The 18,397-nt window shown below is 44.2% G+C and overlaps 1 protein-coding gene across 2 annotated transcripts in view; it reads right to left on the bottom strand.

The window, feature by feature from the left end:
• The window catches only part of EEFSEC (eukaryotic elongation factor, selenocysteine-tRNA specific), a 1,309,919-nt gene that overhangs the window by 639,096 nt on the left and 652,426 nt on the right, over window positions 1-18,397 (bottom strand). The gene's annotated exons all lie outside the window — the stretch shown is intronic.

Raw genomic sequence — 18,397 nt, forward strand, 5'->3', positions numbered from 1 at the left:
AAGACGGTGTGAGAAACGTGATGGTGTTCTCGCACCTACTCCCCCGGGATCCTTTAGTCAGGTGGCCAGGGAAGGGCCATCGCTTTTGGATCCCGAACCTGGGGTGGACAAGCAACAGAGTATCCCCTGAGTGGAGGGTCACATGGAATTGGGAGGAGAACATCTGAGGGCGAGACACGGTATTCTCCCTTTTACCATTCCACCTCAAAACCCTTTCCCTCAGCTTTCATGGGGTATTTCCAAACCCATTCCATCTCCCCCTCCCCATTTGTAACAAATACTGGGATGAGGAAGAGGCAACTGGGAGCAGTGGAGATTTTCCATAGGAATACCATGGGGAGTGTAAGGGAAACCGGCTGTAGTTATGTTGCCCCATTGATAGAGTCAGGCATTTACTAATATCAGGATCAATTAAAGAGCAGAGAAAGACTTGACACCCAAGCACTCATACACAATGGAAATTGATTGAAAGGAATGCAGCAGGTGAATGTGATTGTGGGTATGCTGCTCAATACACCACCGTTAGATAATATACAAACTCAGGAGGTACATTCACACTGCGCAAAGGACTAAAAAGTAATGCTGCGAAGTTCGCAGATAGTTTATTGTATGACGAATCAGCTGTATTGATGTCAGCATAACACGTGTTTCAAGCTACGTGCTCTTCTTCTGAGGCTTAAATGCTCCTCGAAAATACATATCAATTGTTTTTATGGATGGTACCACATAATCTTTAATTTCTTATCTCTATATGTGCCTCGCGAGTGCAGGATGGATGGCACTAGCCTTTCAGCGTAACCAGCCGCTGTCAAGGAAGCCCTCTGAGTTTGTACATTTACTAATATCACCCACACCTGACTCCAGTTGACTGTTTTTCCAATTATAACAGGTATGGTTCTACATAGGTGAGAGAGCAAGTTGGGGGCGTTGTTTGGACCAGAGAAGCCAAGGAGCAGAGAGCAGCTGGATTGAAGGCCTAGAGGAGAACAGCGTGCCGAGTCACTGGCACTGTGTTTTTGAGGTGCTGCAGCGTAGTCAGGGAGCCGTGTCTGCAGAGGGCCGGAATGAAGCACCCTGCAGACTGCTATTGGCAGTCGGAACATTGCTCGTTCTCTTGGGACCTGTGACGGCACCAAGGGTGCCTGAGGGGCAGGTGGTGAGACCCTGACCTCCGGCCCACACAACCAGAAGGGACCGATTGTCACTGCGCTGCTGTCCGGTTGAGTCTCATGAACGTTGGAGAGAGAGCGAGGGAGAGAGAGAAAGAGAGAGACCTGGAAGCATGCGGCTGACTGAAGTGAATCAGGCACAAGGAATGCATAAAGCATTACGGAGAAGAAAAGAGGAAAGAAATGAAACTAGTAAAAGACAGATTGAAAGAAGAGTGACAAGATAAAGAGAAAGTAAGAGAAAGCAAGAAAAGCAGAGCGCGCAAGGGGTGCAAAGTGAAAGAACTCTAATAAAGAGAGCGCAAGCGACCCAAAATGAGAGAGAAGGGTGCAAGCTACCCAGCAGAGTAGAAAGTGTGCACAGGAAAGCTGGAGAAATTGCCAGTGTGCGCATAAAGTACAAAGAATGTGCAAGTGTGCACGGAGGAAGATAAAGAAGCTGCCAGTGTGAACAAGGAGCGGAAGGTGCAAGTGTGCAGGAGAAGGTAAGAAAGGTGCCAGTGGGTGCGAGAAAGAAGTCAAGAAAACAGAGGGGAACAAGAAGGGGTACAGAAAGCCCCTGAAGGTAAAAGGTTAAGAGCAGGAAATAAAAGAGAGGGGTTAAAGCTTGGAGTGGACACACTTAGGAGGAGCAAAGAGCCTGGCGTTTTGGAAAGTCTCTGATGCTACCCCTTGAAAGACCTGTATATGAAAGAAAGGTACATCCTGACAAACTGAACTAGTGTTTTAAAACCCAAGAGGGGCCTAAGCTTGGGGAAGGGAACACTTCCTGAGAGGCCTATCAAAGTGGAATCTTTATTTTCTGGTGTTACTGAAGGAATTGAAACTTGGACAAGGGAACCGCAAGGCATTAAGAGCAATGGCATGGATTGAACTATGAAGGTTCTATGAACAGTCCCTTTTGATTGAGCACATTCTTTTGAAGCTGGCCAATCCACACCTGGTGAGAAGACCCCCTGAAACCAGTACTGGTTTTCCTATTTTTGTTGAACCACCACTTTTTGCTTTTGAAAGACATTCCTAAAATATTTATATCAAAGAGTGAGCACAAGCATAGGTTTAGATACAGACAGGTTTTTATTTTGGATTTCTAGACTTCGACGACCCTTAGAAAAATCAGCTAAGGGAACCATCCCTTTAGTGTTTGGGCCAGTTAGGCATTACACCAACCCAAGGAACTCTAGTAAATAATAGTTTTGAAACCATTATCTTTGAGTCTGTGTCTCTCTTGATACCATGCCTGTTTCACAACAGAAAGCGCATTTCCAAATTGTTTATTTATTATTTAACAGCAGCTTAGTGCACCATGAAAGCGCAAAAGGCACCTTTCTTCTGGTCTTGAGAGTGATTGACTATAAGGTTGGGAAGAGTGTTCACCAGCTTATATATCAGCCCACTGAATGTGTTTTAATTTAACCAGGGTATCCAGAACATTTGAATTAAGCTTGTCCACTTGTTTTAATTTTAATTCTCTAAGATGCATTTTCTTCGAACTTAATAGACCCATATTTGGGCATAGGTCATCTACAAAACCTAACAATAATTCAGCCTGCATATCTTTAACATAAATTAAAAAATAAATATTTTTCCACTTGGGGTTAGTTTCCTGGTTGTGCTTCGCTATAATCCTTCTCTGCATGCAATTTCTTTCTTCATTGCACACTTCTGTCCTTCTGGTTAGCACCTGGATACCCTTCAGGGTCACAGTTGCGCTCTACAAATTCTTACACCGTAACATAACATACCATACCATAGTTGGGAGGCTGGTCTAGGTTCACATGTTCCTTTCAGGTCGTGGGAAACGACAAAGTGGGTGGATTGTATATGCACCAAATTGCCTGCAAACATCGTTTTCACTTTCCACCCATCGAAGTGTTTTAGAAATGATTGCAGCTATTCGTAATACCAATAGAAACTGGGGTTGCCAGACGAGATGACTATTCCAGTTCCTGGGCTTCCATTTACCAACGCTGTGTCTTCTGAAAGTTGTAGTAATCACCTGCTTCTTCGTAAATCTCTCAAAACATTATTATTCCACCAATGTATATTGTTGTATTGATTGAGCCAAGAGTTTTCTGCACTTTGATGCACTTTAATGTACCTGTAGTGCAATATAAATGCCTTTAGAAAATAGAAATAAAATGCGATTCCCTCCAATGGAACTAATTCCACTGAAGTACCAGATTACAAAGGCTTGTAAACACATCACTGAGTGCGATCTTTAAATGGAAGCAGAATATGTCTGTGTAGGGATCCCCTCCGATGCACCTGTGGGGAAAGCGATAGCCATACAGTCCCAGGGGAGGGGGGGCGTTCAACGATCGTGGGAAGGTAGGGGGGTCTTCAGACCCCTGCTTGAGAGCATTCTACCTTTGTGCCTATGAGTTATGACTAAATCCAAATGATTTCTGAAAGTGTCTGCGCTCCTCTCTGCAACATATGGAGACAAGGATGCGATTCTGCTCCCAAAAGCTGTGTTAAGAACGGATCATAACCCGCTTAAAGTCATCTTTGAGACAATAGGGCTCGCCTAAGGTGTTGGAGCAAATGGCAGGGTGGGTTTCAAAGATGCAATGTCCGTTTTCGAGAATAGCTTTCCTAACCATTTACCAAGAATGCCGATTCCTCGGGGAGAATGGAAGTAGGGCGTGAAAGGAGATGCCATGATAACTGATGGACAATGTGAAAAACCAGTTGCCCAATAAAGCTTCCCTCTCCGAGACAGAACAGAGATTTTGGGAGGAACTAATTGTACATATCGGGAAGGTGGCACCTCCACAAGAACTCAGGGACAAGTGTATTGCTATAGTGCACAGAGGACAGATCGGTATCGCACGCAGACTTGCTGAGACCAGATTATTATTGGCCCAGAATTGTCCTGGGTATTGAGAGAGAGCTGTGTGGGTGTGTGGGGTGTCTAATAAGGGTGTGTAGGTGAGGGCTCAGCCAATGATAGTTCCAGATGCTGCAGAACAGGTATGGAAAGATGTAACTCATGTTTTGGGTCAAGCTGAAATGGGTGACGGCTAAGGGCAGTTTATTAATGTGCTAGTGGAATCTCTCTTCCATTGAGCCAAGGAGCCATTTGCATTGGAACCGGTTCTCACACAATGATAAGGTAAGTCTGATTACATCTTTCCACAAGAGATTCTATCTAAAAGTGTATTCAGAGATAATGGACCACCGTTTGCTGTAGGAGCAATGGAAGAGTACTGGAGGCAGTGGGGTGGGAGACACAAAAGAACCACTCTCTATCACCTGGAGTCAAATGGGGTGGTGGGAAGGTTGAAAAGGGTCTCTGATGGAGGCCATAGCCATGGTGATAAGAAGGAGGCAGTCCGGGAAAGGTTTCATGTCGGCATTGGTCTCCCAACTCTCCAGGAAGGATCATTCCAGGGCCTGTCCTTCTTCGTTAGGGAGAGCACTGTGTGTTGCTGTGGATTTAGAGGAGGCAAGAGCTTGGTAAATCTTAGTTAAGAAGAGAACTAAGGTGTGAGCCGACAGTAGGAGGGGCATAAACGGTGTGATCAAAGAAGCGGGAGGCTATGTGAAAGTGAATAATGTATTGGTGAAAGAGGGAGGGTAAGCCTCTGTATGGGGCTCCGGTGCATGTTGTTAAGGTTTTGAGAGGTAGGGGATCAGATGTGGGATCTAAGCAGGGTGGTGAAAGTGAAGGGAAAACAGGTTTTTAGGGATGCACTCCCATGCTAATGTGGGGAACAGGACCATTGAGAAGTCGTGGGAGGCTGCAGGAGTCTTCAGACCCCAGCTTGAGGGCTTCCTGCCTTTGTGCCTGTGTGATGCGATTAAAGCTTAAATGACTTACCTGAAAGTATTGGCGTAACTCTTTACAACAGTTACAATAGCCAAGTAACATCTTTTTCCACGGTGCTCTTTGAAGAACTGTAGGCCGTTTAACCTTTTGGCTGCTGGATTCCTAGGGGAACTCAGTACGAGGGGTTAAACAAAAACATTTGTCAGAAGAACGGCCTTGCATGTGCCAAACACCCACCTCCTTACAAGTGGAAAGCAGCCGTCTTTGAACATGGATTTTCCACCGTACGCCGAAAAGGGCTCAAAATGAGGTTAATTTTGCGGAGGAAGGTTGGGGTTTTACATCAGGGCATGGGCGTGGAGAGGGAAAGACGACGGTGTAGAGGGATGGCTACCCCTTGAGGAGGATGGAGAGCCCTCTTTTTGTCATGTCGCTTTCATTTTACTGTTGGAATCCCACCGGATTAGGCAGAATTCCTAAGGGAACATTGAAAGACGCAGTTGGGAAAAAAAGGTTTCACAGGAAGGGCGGGGAAACTGCATAAAATTAAAGGGTCTGAGGGGATATAGACAGTGGGGGAAGGTGTGAGGCCCAAAAAGGAGGAGGGGTGCACTAACAGGTTACAGCAGACCCATTTACAGTATAAAACAGTAATGTGCAGATACTAAAAAGGGATTTAGTCGGGCAGAGTCGTAGGGGTGTAAAGATGTCATATGTCTGAAGGGCAACACCACACAGGTTAAGGAGATGCTATTTTACAGCTGATTTAAGACCCCAAACGTTGGCAGTGTTCCCGATTTCTGGGGGTCGGAAAAGTTGCAGTGGAAGGCACCAGTAATGTGAAGTTGCAGAAACGAGGCCTGGGGACCGAAGGCGTCGCTAGGGAGGACCTGGAGGTAGCGGGGGGGGGGGGGCAGGAGGCATAGGCCGAGGTCTTTTGGTTGTAGCCCCAGACAAAAGCTCAGGGGCTACAACAAAACGGCTGGCTAGCCCCGAGTCCCGACATTAGTGTAGCCCCTGATCTTTTACAGGCTTAGCAACACCCCTGCTGGGGACGAACAGGTTGAGAAATGAAGAGGGCAAGGGGGCGGCGCAAACAGGAAAGAACGTTTTGGAATTGGGAGGCAGACCCACTTCAACCAAGGATTCGGGAAGGAATCAGTTGTCTGGGTCGCACATGGTGCTACCCTGTCTAGTTTGTGGGAACGGGGATTGGTAGACAAGAGGAGGAGAGGGCTGGTCCTTAATCTCTCTCAGCAGGCTAAGGACCGGGCCAGCCTGAAGCATTAAAGCCTGCATCTGGTTTAATGATGCATATAATCACCAACTCCCACTGAACGATTTAATTTCCACAACACTGGCCCCGTAGTCAATACGATTTAATTTCCACAACACTAGCCCCGTACAGTCACTCATTCGTGTAAGCAAATGGCAGATCCCTAGCCAGCCTCACCCACACATCTCATGTTCAGCTATTGGTGCTAGAACATGTGATCCACCGTATGACGACAGCTCTAAGTCCCATGAGCTCAGCTTTACATCTTTCTCTGGGTTGATAAAAGGGGCACCATTTAATTGAGTTATAAGAACATCTATGGACCAAATCAGCGTGGACTGCTGCAGCAAACACGGTCAATGAACAGATCAGATCCTACTACGAGTTTGTTTTTAGCAACGTTCATGCAAATAACGGCCTTTGCACAGGTCTGATTCAGAGCAGTGTGCGAAAAATAGAGCACATGTATCCATCACGTGGAGGTATAGGCCATTTATTTATGATGAATACAAGTTGCCATTGTATCATATGCTGGTCTAGTCTTCTCGCTCTCACGCCTTTGTGCGTTCTTTGTTTTTTTTTCTGCTATTCTGCTCTCTTTCTGTCTCAGGGAGGGAGTCGCATTGTCAGGTGTGTGTTTGCTGGAGCAACCCCAGCCATTATACACAGCAGAGCAACCAGAGACGAAACACAGTTATCTTGAAGGAGCGCTGTGGGTTTTTTATGGTTAAAATTAGACTGAGAGCATCATCAAGGAAGGCATCCCCCAAGATGTTTAAGTGCCTGGTATTTGGAGAGGCAAAATGTCATCACATGTATCCTGCAGGAATGTCACCATCAAACTGAGGGCAAATCCTACATATGAGGAAGTCGAGGGAGACACAAATATTATCTGGTAGGCGGGTGATGGAGCTCTGACAGACCTTGGAAGGGACCAGTGGACCAGGCCAAAGGGTCTACAAGTGAGTTTGTAATTTTGTATTTGTTTAATTATTAGTCTTTGTTCATAATGAAACAAATGTGCAGGTTCAACAGCACTAACAACCTATCAGTGGCCTACCGGTAACACCGAACATTACCTTGGTGCTCCTAAAAGAAATAGATCATCTGAGCATGAAGAAGGACATTGGGAGAGATAATCTTGGGTGTGTTCTCAGGAAGCGCACCAAACATTATAAACTGGCTTTTTAAAAAGCATTACAATGTTAATTTCCAATGAGCACTTCTAGAATATGTTGTAGTCATAATATGAATGTTTCACTGGCCTTACCGAGCAAACTCATTATCAAAACCTGGTAAACCGTTAAAATTCCCAGATGGACAGTCTGGTAAACTCCTATTGGGTGCTTTCAAAGTACCCATTTGAGAAAGGGGATGGAACAAATAGCACTAGTAAAGGCAGAAAGAGCATGTTGGGACAATAAGAATGAGCACAATCTTTATATACGATAACTATGTTTGTAATAAAACGCTTGCACTATTAAGAATGAATGCAGACTGGGCTTGCAGCTCGTTTCTTTTTTCACAACAGTCACCCCAACACTATGATATGATTGGTTATTTATAACGCGCTTAATACCCAGAGGTGTCTAATTGTGGACCCGGGGATCGAACCTGTGTTGCTCCGTGTCATCTTGCTTCTGCGGCGAGCGCGTTGCCCCTGAGCTATCCCCCTGAGACTGATACCCCAGCACTAAAGAGTTTGAAATATGACAGACAACATCTCTCACAGAGGTATCGGCTGAGTATATCAGATGTTTTGGGCGCAAAAGTGCAGAGATGTGTAAAACAAATGCCCAGCTGCAAATAAAGAATAAAGCTATGTGTATCGGCTACTTTTATTCCCTATAAATAGGTAAATGCTCCCAGAAAATAAAACTAGGGAGTACAACTACACCCAACAAAAATAGTAAACAGACACATAGGAGCTTTCATCCGCAGAGCTCCATGGATAGGTTTGGGGCAGTAGTACAGATGGAGCTGCAGAAAGAAACTACTATTATTACTGCCTGATCTGAAAATAATAATGCATGAATATCTAGGAGGGAAGAAATATTTATTTGAAAACATTTGTTTTACAGTTAAAACATATTTGCCAGATTATAAAACACACCCATTGGGAATGAGACCTAAAAAATCAGTTTACTCCCAACTTTAAAAAAAATTGGGAGTACAATACTCTCACTCCAAAATCTTATCTGAAGCTCTTTGTCAGGTACCGAAATCAAACACGAAAGTAAGGGCGCGAGAAGAGGAGTCGGGAAAAGGAAGTGAAGGTAGGTATTGAATACAGCAGGAGCCGGGCTCCAAGAGCAGAATGCTTGACAGAACTTGCATTTCCGCTGAAGCATTTCGCACATTAGGCGCGCTCCCTAAGGTTTGGTGCCTGGGGTTCAGTGCTGACCAGATCGCATAAACCAGTAAGTAATGGGGATGGGGTTGAAACATGTTATTGGGGCAGGACCGGGGTCCACATGGTAAAGAGGTGGTTTTTTAATAGTTACTTTATATCACACCTTCACTATTTGGTGGCACAGGGGTATCAAATGTTTGCCCAGAATCACAAAATTGTAGCCAACTGGCGATGCCAGGATCAGAACCACAGCATTCCAAAAAGGCAGGCGCCACGCAAAACAATTCTGAACTTTAAAAGGGTTATCTCTCGAAGGATACAGAAAACATTCAGTATTAAAATCACAACATTTTTACACAAAATACAGTGTATGACTACATTTAAGAATAAAGATCCTGTAAAGATGGAATATGCAAGAAGTAACGTGGAAGTGTGTGCAACAAGTAACGTAAAATTCCACAGCTCCAGAGGAATAAAGTGAAAGCACGAAGTTCTGTTATTATTTTCTCCGGGACATTTATGACACTGCTATGCAGTCACTACTGCTACTTCCCTTACTGAATTACCATAGAGACGAGGACTGCAACCTTTGGCTCTACAGATGTTTGGACTACAATTCCCATCATCCCTAGCCAACATAGTCAATGATATGGGTTCCTTGATACCACAAACTGAACTTCCATGGGAAATGTTTGTTACCACAAGCTTTCTTCTTATTGCTTTCTTAGGTTAGCATTCGTTCTAACCCACTGCCTACCATTAGTCATCCCGACTTATACATATCCCCTCTGCTTAAATCTCATCTTAACTTCCCAGTTTGATAGTTCTCTGCATTCCTATCCTATTCCTTCCTCCCAGCCCCATACCACTTTTTGCTCTGTTTTCCTTCAGTCTTCTTCCACAGACTATGGTCCGGTTACCCTAAATGGGTAGGGTGACCAGATACAAAAAAAAGAAAACATACCTGTACAGGCCATAGACATAGAAGTAGGACTGCTGTAAAAACAAATACAACTGTCGTCCTACTTCTATGTCGCTGGACTTTTGCAGGGGGGGGGGATGTGCTCACAGGCACACTCTTCTCATTAGAGATGAGCGCCGGGGAGGGTGAGCCTGAGGGGGAAGAAATGGGGGCATGAAATGCTTTTCACGCCCCCATTCACGCAGGAAGAGTTGCACCGGGACCCGATTTCGGGATTGCGAAATGGGGTACCGGCAAAACCAGGGACTGTAGCCACACACCTTGCAAACTCCGGACGGGGTTTTTCAAATTTTAAAAATCTCGGCACCCCAGGACAGAGGGTCATTTTCCCAGACTGTCCCGGGAAGACCAGGACGTCTGGTGACCCTATAAATGGGGGTACAATAGATAATTTCCTAGGTAAAAGCACTGTAAAACTACTACAGCTGCGGATGGCACAGTATCACAGCTGTATAACTTATTACCACCACGTCCCTCTTCCTTTGCCCAGTAATGGGATGAGGAAGAGTAGGACTAGGAGTAATGAAGATTACTAGTATGTTATCAGTGAAACATAACATATGGAAACATGGGAGCCACGTTCTGGAACATTTGGAGAACTACAGGTTCCTGAATCCTGCCATAGAGAATGAAGTGTTGATCTAGAGATCACATGATCAGAGCAAACATGGCATAAGAAATGTCACATATGGATCTGCTGTGACAAGCAAACAATACTGACTTTACATCCCAAAAAGAGGAAACCACGTGCAGCTTCGTATAGTGCGCATTACTGGTCTGTGTTAGCATTTATCAATTGGCTGGTTACATTTTACAACCTAGATGGTATCATTTCAGGGATCGGGGTCCGAACCCCGCAAACAAAAGCAAGACGTTGTGGAGGGCAGTCATGAAGGCCACCCCATGCAAAGTCGGTCTCTGGCCGCCCATCTCCTTTGGGGGAGGAGGGGATCCTCGCACCCACTCCTCCTCCTACGCTTCCCTGATGCCACATTCCCCCCAACCCCCCACTTAAACCTCTCGGCCCCCGCTGCCTCTTCCAGTGCGTCGCGCACTTGCAGATCGAGAGCACCACAAACAGTAAATTATACAGATATTTTACAAGCCACATATATTTCAAGCCACAGAGATATTCTATATGGGAGAAAGTACTGTATGGTATTAGGCTAATGCGCGTCAGGAAGGGGTAACTAAATAAGAAACAGTTAAGGAGGTTAATGGTCCATCAAAGTCTATTTATTAATTGTTATGCCAAAAAACTGTCAACTGTTATGTTATAAAATGCTACTAAAACTTGAATTAGAAAAACAACAGAGGTTACGTGCTAACACGGTCACCAGCTCTACGGCGGTGGGTGTAACCGTAGAACCTCTTTGCTGGTGTGCAGATGATGCGCTGCAAGCAAATGTTCTATGCAGCTCTGTAAACTGCATTTAAGAGCCAGCTTTGTGATTTAAAGGAAGTGGCAACATGCAGATCGATTCCTGCCCTTCTGCACTGAGCCCCAACAGTGCAGTACCTAAACCTGCTCCCATAGACGCCTCCTTCGTTAGTTACCAAATGTTGAATGGATTGACAAAGGAAGGGAGATCAGAGAAGCAGGAAATGTTAGAAGCTGGTGCCATCATGAGTGAACTGTAACGTAATAAGAGCAGGGGGCTTCCAGTCAATATATCTAAAACATTACAGAGTGGTACATTTCAGAGTGGACCATAATATCGAAAAACACTGCAAACATTAATTAACTAAATAAAGGGTAGTGGGGTAAAGAGGTTAAAATGGGTCTGGATGGGGTTGGAGTGGCTTTATAAGGGTACAAAAACAGGAGGTTTGGTGGGAGGTCCCTGACCGTCCTGCCCAAATAAAAAAGTAAAAAAGTATTTGTCTGTATTTTGTCCACGAGGAAATTTACCGTTTTGTAATTGTGGTCGGTAAAATCACATATAACCGAGCAGGGTTCTGTGTGAAAACGTCCCCAGGAAAAGGTAGTCATGTGAAAAAGTAGTCAGCAAAAAAGTTGTTTAAAAATGTTTAGTCATTCAATGCAAGCAATGCAAAGTGTGAAAATGTTGCCAGTGATAAGGTCAACAAAAAAGCTATTTTTAAATACAGAAAGGTACAAGTCTGTAACCATAACAATGACTCAAACCACTATTAAAACATCTACAATCACTCTAACTTGATTCCTAAACCTTTCTCTAACTCTACTTAAACCCTTATTCTACTCTAAGCCTTTAAATAACACCAACACTTCAGTGCACTTAAGTATTTTATTTGCTTATCATGCAATACAAAACACAAAATAAAGAGAAAAATGGACAGTGAACCTAACTCCAACTCGTCACCAGCTTGCCAATAATTCCATAGACGTTGCCCTAACCCAAAGCCTTGTTATAATCATAGCCTTAGCCTAACCACAACTCTAAAATGCATCCTTAACGGGTAGGAAAGCTCAGCAGGTTAAGCACTCGCTGCTGCGATCTGTGTGTGATATGTGGGTCGCACGTTTGAATCCCAGCACAGTAGTTCATCCACCCGAGGTCAATATAATGAGTACCACATTGGATTGGATAATAATAATTTTATGATAATGTATGTAAAGCAATTTGAACAAAAGCACTATATGAATGACAATTTATTATTATAGCCCTAATGCTTACTGTAGAATGCACTAACAACCAACAACAACAACCAACGCCTCACCCACCTCGCCCAAGCCCACCATACCGGACTTCTCCTTCAGGGACGTCACTGAATCAGAAGTTATCAACTTACTAAAACATCTCAAACCCTCCACCTGTAAAGGCGATATTTGCCCACAAAAACTCATCAAAGACAGCGCAGACTGCTTTGCGCCGCTCTTTACAGCTTTCATCAATGCGTCTTTTAAAACAGGCATCATCCCAGCTAACCTCAAAGAGGCCTGGGTCCGGCCCCTCCTGAAAAAAACCTACTCTCGACCCCCTACAATCCAACAACTACAGACCAATAACCACAGTGCCATTCCTCCTGAAATTACTGGACAAAGCCGCACATTGTCAAATCCAACACTTTCTGGAAACCCACTCCATCCTCGGGACAAGGCAATCAGGCTTCCGGAAAGGACACGGCACAGAAACAGCTCTGGTGGATCTGAAGAGTCAGATCACCCAAATCAACTCTCAGCCGCTTTCGATCTGGTTGACCACAAGACCCTCACCTCACACCTCACACACTCAGCCAACTTTTCTAAAGAATCAGCTCTATGGGTCAACTCCTTCTTAGAGGGAAGAGCCATGAAAGTCTTCTCGGACATTGCCAATGCCACTCCCACGACAATCCATTGCGGGTTCCCTCAAGGATCCTGCACTGCACCCACACTTTACAACTTGTTCACTAAGCCCCTTTTTGACAAACTCGACTCATACGGTATCACGTACAGGAACTACGCGGACGACACACACGTACTTCTACCCCTCTCAGGATCATACCACGAAGATGCCAAGGCACTCCACACAATTTACTCCATCATCAAGGCATGGATGGCAGTTAATGGTCTCTGCCTCAATGGAGACAAGACTGAAATCATGATATTAGGTCAACAGAGCACGCTAGACAAACTGGACAAACTGTACACTAACTTCTCCATAGCAACTCCATCATCCCCGTATCCACAGCTGTAAAGACACTGGGAGTATACCTAGTCTCCTCACTATCTATGACCAGACAAGTCAGCACAATCACCTCCTCATCTGGGCATACCACCAAACTCATAAACGTCATCAAGCCATACCTCTCTAAACCCAACTGCCTCTCTATATCTAGAGCAACCATTGGATCCAAACTGGACTACTGCAATGCCCTCCTAGCAGGCACATCAGCAAAAAACCTAAACAGACTTCAAGTCACGCAGAACAATGCTCTCCGGGCAGCTCTTAGCATCCCAAGAAGGGAGCATATCTCCCATGCCAGACACTCAGCCCAGTGGCTCCCGGTCAACGAGCGGATCACACTAAAAATCCTCACCCTCACACACAAATGCCTCCCTCTCTCCGCCCCGTCCTATCTATCAGAGACCATCTCCAAACCCTCCTCCTCCCGTCCCACCAGGACGCAATACTCCAACCTACTCTACATCCCACGCATCAAAAAAGCCAAAGGCGGGGGCCTAAGTTTCCCGTACATTTCGCGACAAGACCTGGAACGCTCTTCCTGCAGACATTAGAGCGGAGAACTCACACGCGATTTTTTTGTAGCAAAGTGAAGACCTCTTTCCTTGCACAATGAGACACTTGCGAACCTATGTAAATATACTGCATTGCAAATTTGTACAAACATCATATTGCCACTGTAAATAATGTATTTTATGTAAATAATGTATCCTATGTCACTAAGATATGTCTGTAACAAGCGCCACGATGCCCACAGGCTGACGTGCGCTCTACAAATCTGAATAAATAAACAAATAACTAGGTTTATCCTAACCCCCATCCTATGCCAACATCACCAGCCCTCTCCAACCCCCCTATCCATTTCTTTAACACTTACCCAAAACCACTGTTCTATTATCCCTAGCCTTAACCCAAAACCAGGCAATCACAAGCCCACTAGCCCCTAGCAGTAATGCATTCATGCTATTTTCAGCTACATGTTTTGACTACTTTTTTCTTGCCGTCTTTTTCACTGCAGAGGTTTTTTCGCCACAATTCTTTTACAGACTACATTTTGTTGGCAACATTTTCACTGGATACCAAGAGTAGTGATACTGTTTTCTTATTAAAGGTCTGGGTTGTAATATAAAATGGTTTCTAGGCTTGTATACAGATATTTCATGATTCATGTATTGCATGCCATTGTAAGCATCAGGCTCTAGTCTGAGTGTGCTATGGAGCTACAGAACCCCAAAGTGACACATATTATACTCAATGTCTATCGCTTACATATGAAGGGTGAAACATCTAAACACTTTATCATACAATTTGTACTGTAATTGTGTGACCTCTTAGCAGGGGGTTATCTCATTTTACCTGCTTCCCCGAGACTCTGGTAGTGTGGAGGGGGCTGGAAGGGGACAACAAAAGGAAGATGGAAGGAGTAGCAGCTCTATGAATTATTTTTCCCAGCTTGCATATGTGTGCCTAATGCCTCCCCTTAGACATCCCCATATTCTGCTGTTCCAGGGGCACACTGCAGGGGGAGATTACGAAAGCTGACTTCCAAATTGCTGGAAGCTTTCAGCTCCTGTTTATAGCCAAAGAGAGGCTGGTAGGCTTAACACCAAGAGTTACCAGGAGCTACATTTGGCTCCCAAGGACTACTGGTGCCGTAAAAACACATGCAAGTTAAATTAACTCTATATGTTTGTGAATGTGTTCAAATTAGACAATTAAACCATAATCGGTCCTATGTGATGGACACAAACCTATAGTTGGTATCTCATGTGTGAGTTATATTTGCATTGTGCTATATAACAGCTCCTGGTGATGCCAGATACCCAACAGCTGCTTTGAGCTCCTGCTAATCAAATCCCTATTTCAACTCCTGCAAACACAACATAGAATTCTAGATAGGCACCCTCATGTCATCTCTGGGTTCTGATTGACCCATAGAAAATGTGAGCTTCACTCATGTTGCCTATCAGATGTCCCTCAAACACCCAGTGAAATATTTAACCCTTTGTTGTTACCCATCTAAAATCGCTATATATATATATAAAAGTGAAATTTGTGGATATGTGTGTGTGTCTGTTCGAAATGTTCAGCACACTTCCCAACATGCTACAAACCTGAAATGTGGCATGTGGGTAGAGTTCCATGGTGTAGACAATGTAAAAAGTAAAAAATATACATTTGTCTAATTTGTATTGTCTTTAAGCTGTCTACAATGCTTGGATATGTGTGTGTGTGTCTGTTCGAAATGTTCAGCATACTTCCCAACATGCTACACAACTGAAATGTAGCATGTTGGTAGGTTACATGGTGTAGACAATGTAACAGGTAGAAAATAGTTATTTCGGATTGTTTTTTTTTAAGCAGTCTGCAATGCTTGCCCCTGCCATGTGACTCTCTGTGCCGTAGTTCTGCCGTAGTTCTCCATTCATTGTTCCTAAAGTTCAGCAGTTCATGAACATTTCAGCAGTTCATTGTTCCAAACTTTCAACACCATCAGCATTCTGGCTGGTATTAGCCGGTACTCACTTTTGAAGTCATGCGGGTGACACAAAACAGTGCTTTTGTAATAATGTGGGTGACAAGAAACAGTGCATTTCTCTTCAATAGTGTCAGCAATGACGTTGTGTGTCACATCATGGCAAATGTGTCATGATAATTACAGGAACTTCATTTCCCACGGAGGCTGATGCATGTTTGCCATCTCAACAGTACGAAACCTACGTGCTTCAGCCAGACACGTACGGGACTATAATCTTACACACGTCAGCCTTACACGTACGGCACGTATGTTGATGTCGCTGCTGCCTCGGCTGTAGATCGGGAAACCGATAATGTTGCTGCGCAATCTCAATGCTCCAATTCTCTCTAGGAAAGTCAAACCTGTGTGTTTTGCATTGTGGTTTGTTTGAAATGTAGGCTTTTCCCCTCTCTCTTGGAAAGTCGAATCTGTGTGTTTTGCATTATGGTTTGCTTCAAATGAGGCTTTTCTCCCTCTCTCTAGGCAAGTCGAATCTGGGTTTTTTGCATTTGGGGTGTGCTTGAAAGGTAGGCTTTTCTCCCTCTCTCTAGGAAGTTCGAATCTGTATGTTTTGCATTGTGGTTTGCTTGAAATGTAGGCTTTTCTCCCTCTCTGTAGGAGGGAGGTATCTGTTTGTTTTGCATTGTGGTTTGCTTGAAATGTAGGCTTTTCTCCCTCTCTCTAGGAAAGTCGCATATGGGTGTTTCTGTAGTCTTTCCTTGTCACTGGCTCCCTTCCTCTCGTCCTCAAGCATTCCTTTGTGCACCCTCTTCTCAAAATGAAAGTGAACCTGCCCACCTGCACTTTTGCACATTCTCCTCCCTCGCCCTGAGCTTTCCCCTTCCTCCTGTCCTGCACTCCTATTCTTCCCCCTCTCCCATCATTTCTGTTACTGCACTTGCCCGCTACGAATTGTCTCCTGACCTAGTAGGAATGTTATTGTTTGTCTTATTTCCCTGTGCACCCCCACCCTTCATCTCCCCTCGTTGCCCCTCCCTTGCAGTGGAGTAACGTTGCTGAAAATGTTGGGGGGGACATGACAGCTCAAAAAAGATTCCCCAGCCAAATGAATGGGGACAAAATGGTGTGCCATGAAAGTTGGGGGGTGACAAACAACCCCGTCCCCCCTAAAATTACACCCATGCACCCTTGCATTCTTGTTACTGCACTTGCACGATTCGAATGTCGCAAGACCTAGTAGGATCGTTTTGTTTTATTTCTGTTCTCCCCTCATCCCCCTCCCTTGTCTTGATGTGCCCTGAAACACCTTATAAATAACCAATACATAAAAATAAATGAACTCAAAGTAGCTGGAATCGATTTACAGGATTCGTGCTTTTCTCATGATCACGGGTACACCTGCTAGTTGTATATATAATGTACATAACAAATACATGTTTCCATATAATTATAAAATGGTCTTGGGTATTATCCTTTTGAGAAAGCCATAGGGTACTTTGGGAGGTTAGGAAAATGTTGCTGTGTTTAGAAGAGTTACCATTTTTGAATATCTTCTATCAATATGTTGGCATTGTAGCAAATACAATCGGCAAGTGTGTGTAATGGTGCACAATGCCATCAAGATGCTCTCCTTTAAGATACGATAAACCATGGAGACTGTAGGTTTGAGTTTGCAACTAGCGAAACGGCTGGATAGGCGCAGACTCTCTTTTTTCCTTTTCCATGGATTTTTGGAGGAGTATAAAGCATCTGGACAGGAGGTAAAAGAAAACTGTGCGCCCCTGGCCATGGTCAACGACGCCCACCAGGTGCCCTTAGTCTTCAAGGCTCTTTAGAGGTATCTAGTAGTATCGCAAAGTTGTAATAAACATTTTACCACCGATTTATTTTTTTTAAAAGAGGGTTTTGTATGATTTGTACGTGAATTACATTGACTAATAATTGCTGGGTGGCGCAGATCATCTTGGGTGCTTATGTGACCCTATAGTGCCCGTACGGCCGCCGTGCAGTCTGTCGGTCACCTGGTTCGTTTTGCTGAGTGTTTTTCATTTTCTTCTGTTCCTCTGATCCTACTGCATGTTGGTTTATGCCAGATCATCTAGTGCAATGTTTTTCTTTGCACAGTAGACTTTTTATATATTTTCCCCCGACCCCGCTGCGCATGACTGAATAGGTGTGTGTGGGGTGTGTGTGGTGTGTGTGTGTGTTTTAGTGGCTGCAGAAGTTTTAGTACGTTTTGCAGGTTATTACTTCCGTTTGTCCCTCAACATATATGGAAATATTGATACTGTTTTTCCCCTTAAAATGGTGTATCTCGAGTTTAGCCAATATGATGTTCACACTTCCACGGCCCAGAGCCTAGGCGGGCGCAAAAAGACGGTTTGAAAATCAGATCCGACAATTTGGAGATAACATGGGCTAAATGGTGCAATTTTCAGGCTCTATGGAAAACCACATTAAAAAAATAGGAGAGAGAGAGAGATGTACGTATACCTACATATGTACAAACAATATCTATTTTAACATCACAAAGTCACAATAGAACCTTTACTCCCCCACAATATTTAGTTACAACTCTGTGTTGAGGATGTATTGTGACATATTCATCGTTGCTTTGTAACATTTGGCAAGACACCATTTTTTATTTTTTATGATTTTCTGGGATTACATCTTCTGTAATGGCGCCCTAATGCTGGTAATTCACGCTATATCA

Source organism: Ambystoma mexicanum, chromosome 2p (genome assembly GCF_040938575.1).
Source record: "Ambystoma mexicanum isolate Mex_15411 chromosome 2p, UKY_AmexF1_1, whole genome shotgun sequence".
Lineage (NCBI taxonomy): Eukaryota > Metazoa > Chordata > Amphibia > Caudata > Ambystomatidae > Ambystoma > Ambystoma mexicanum.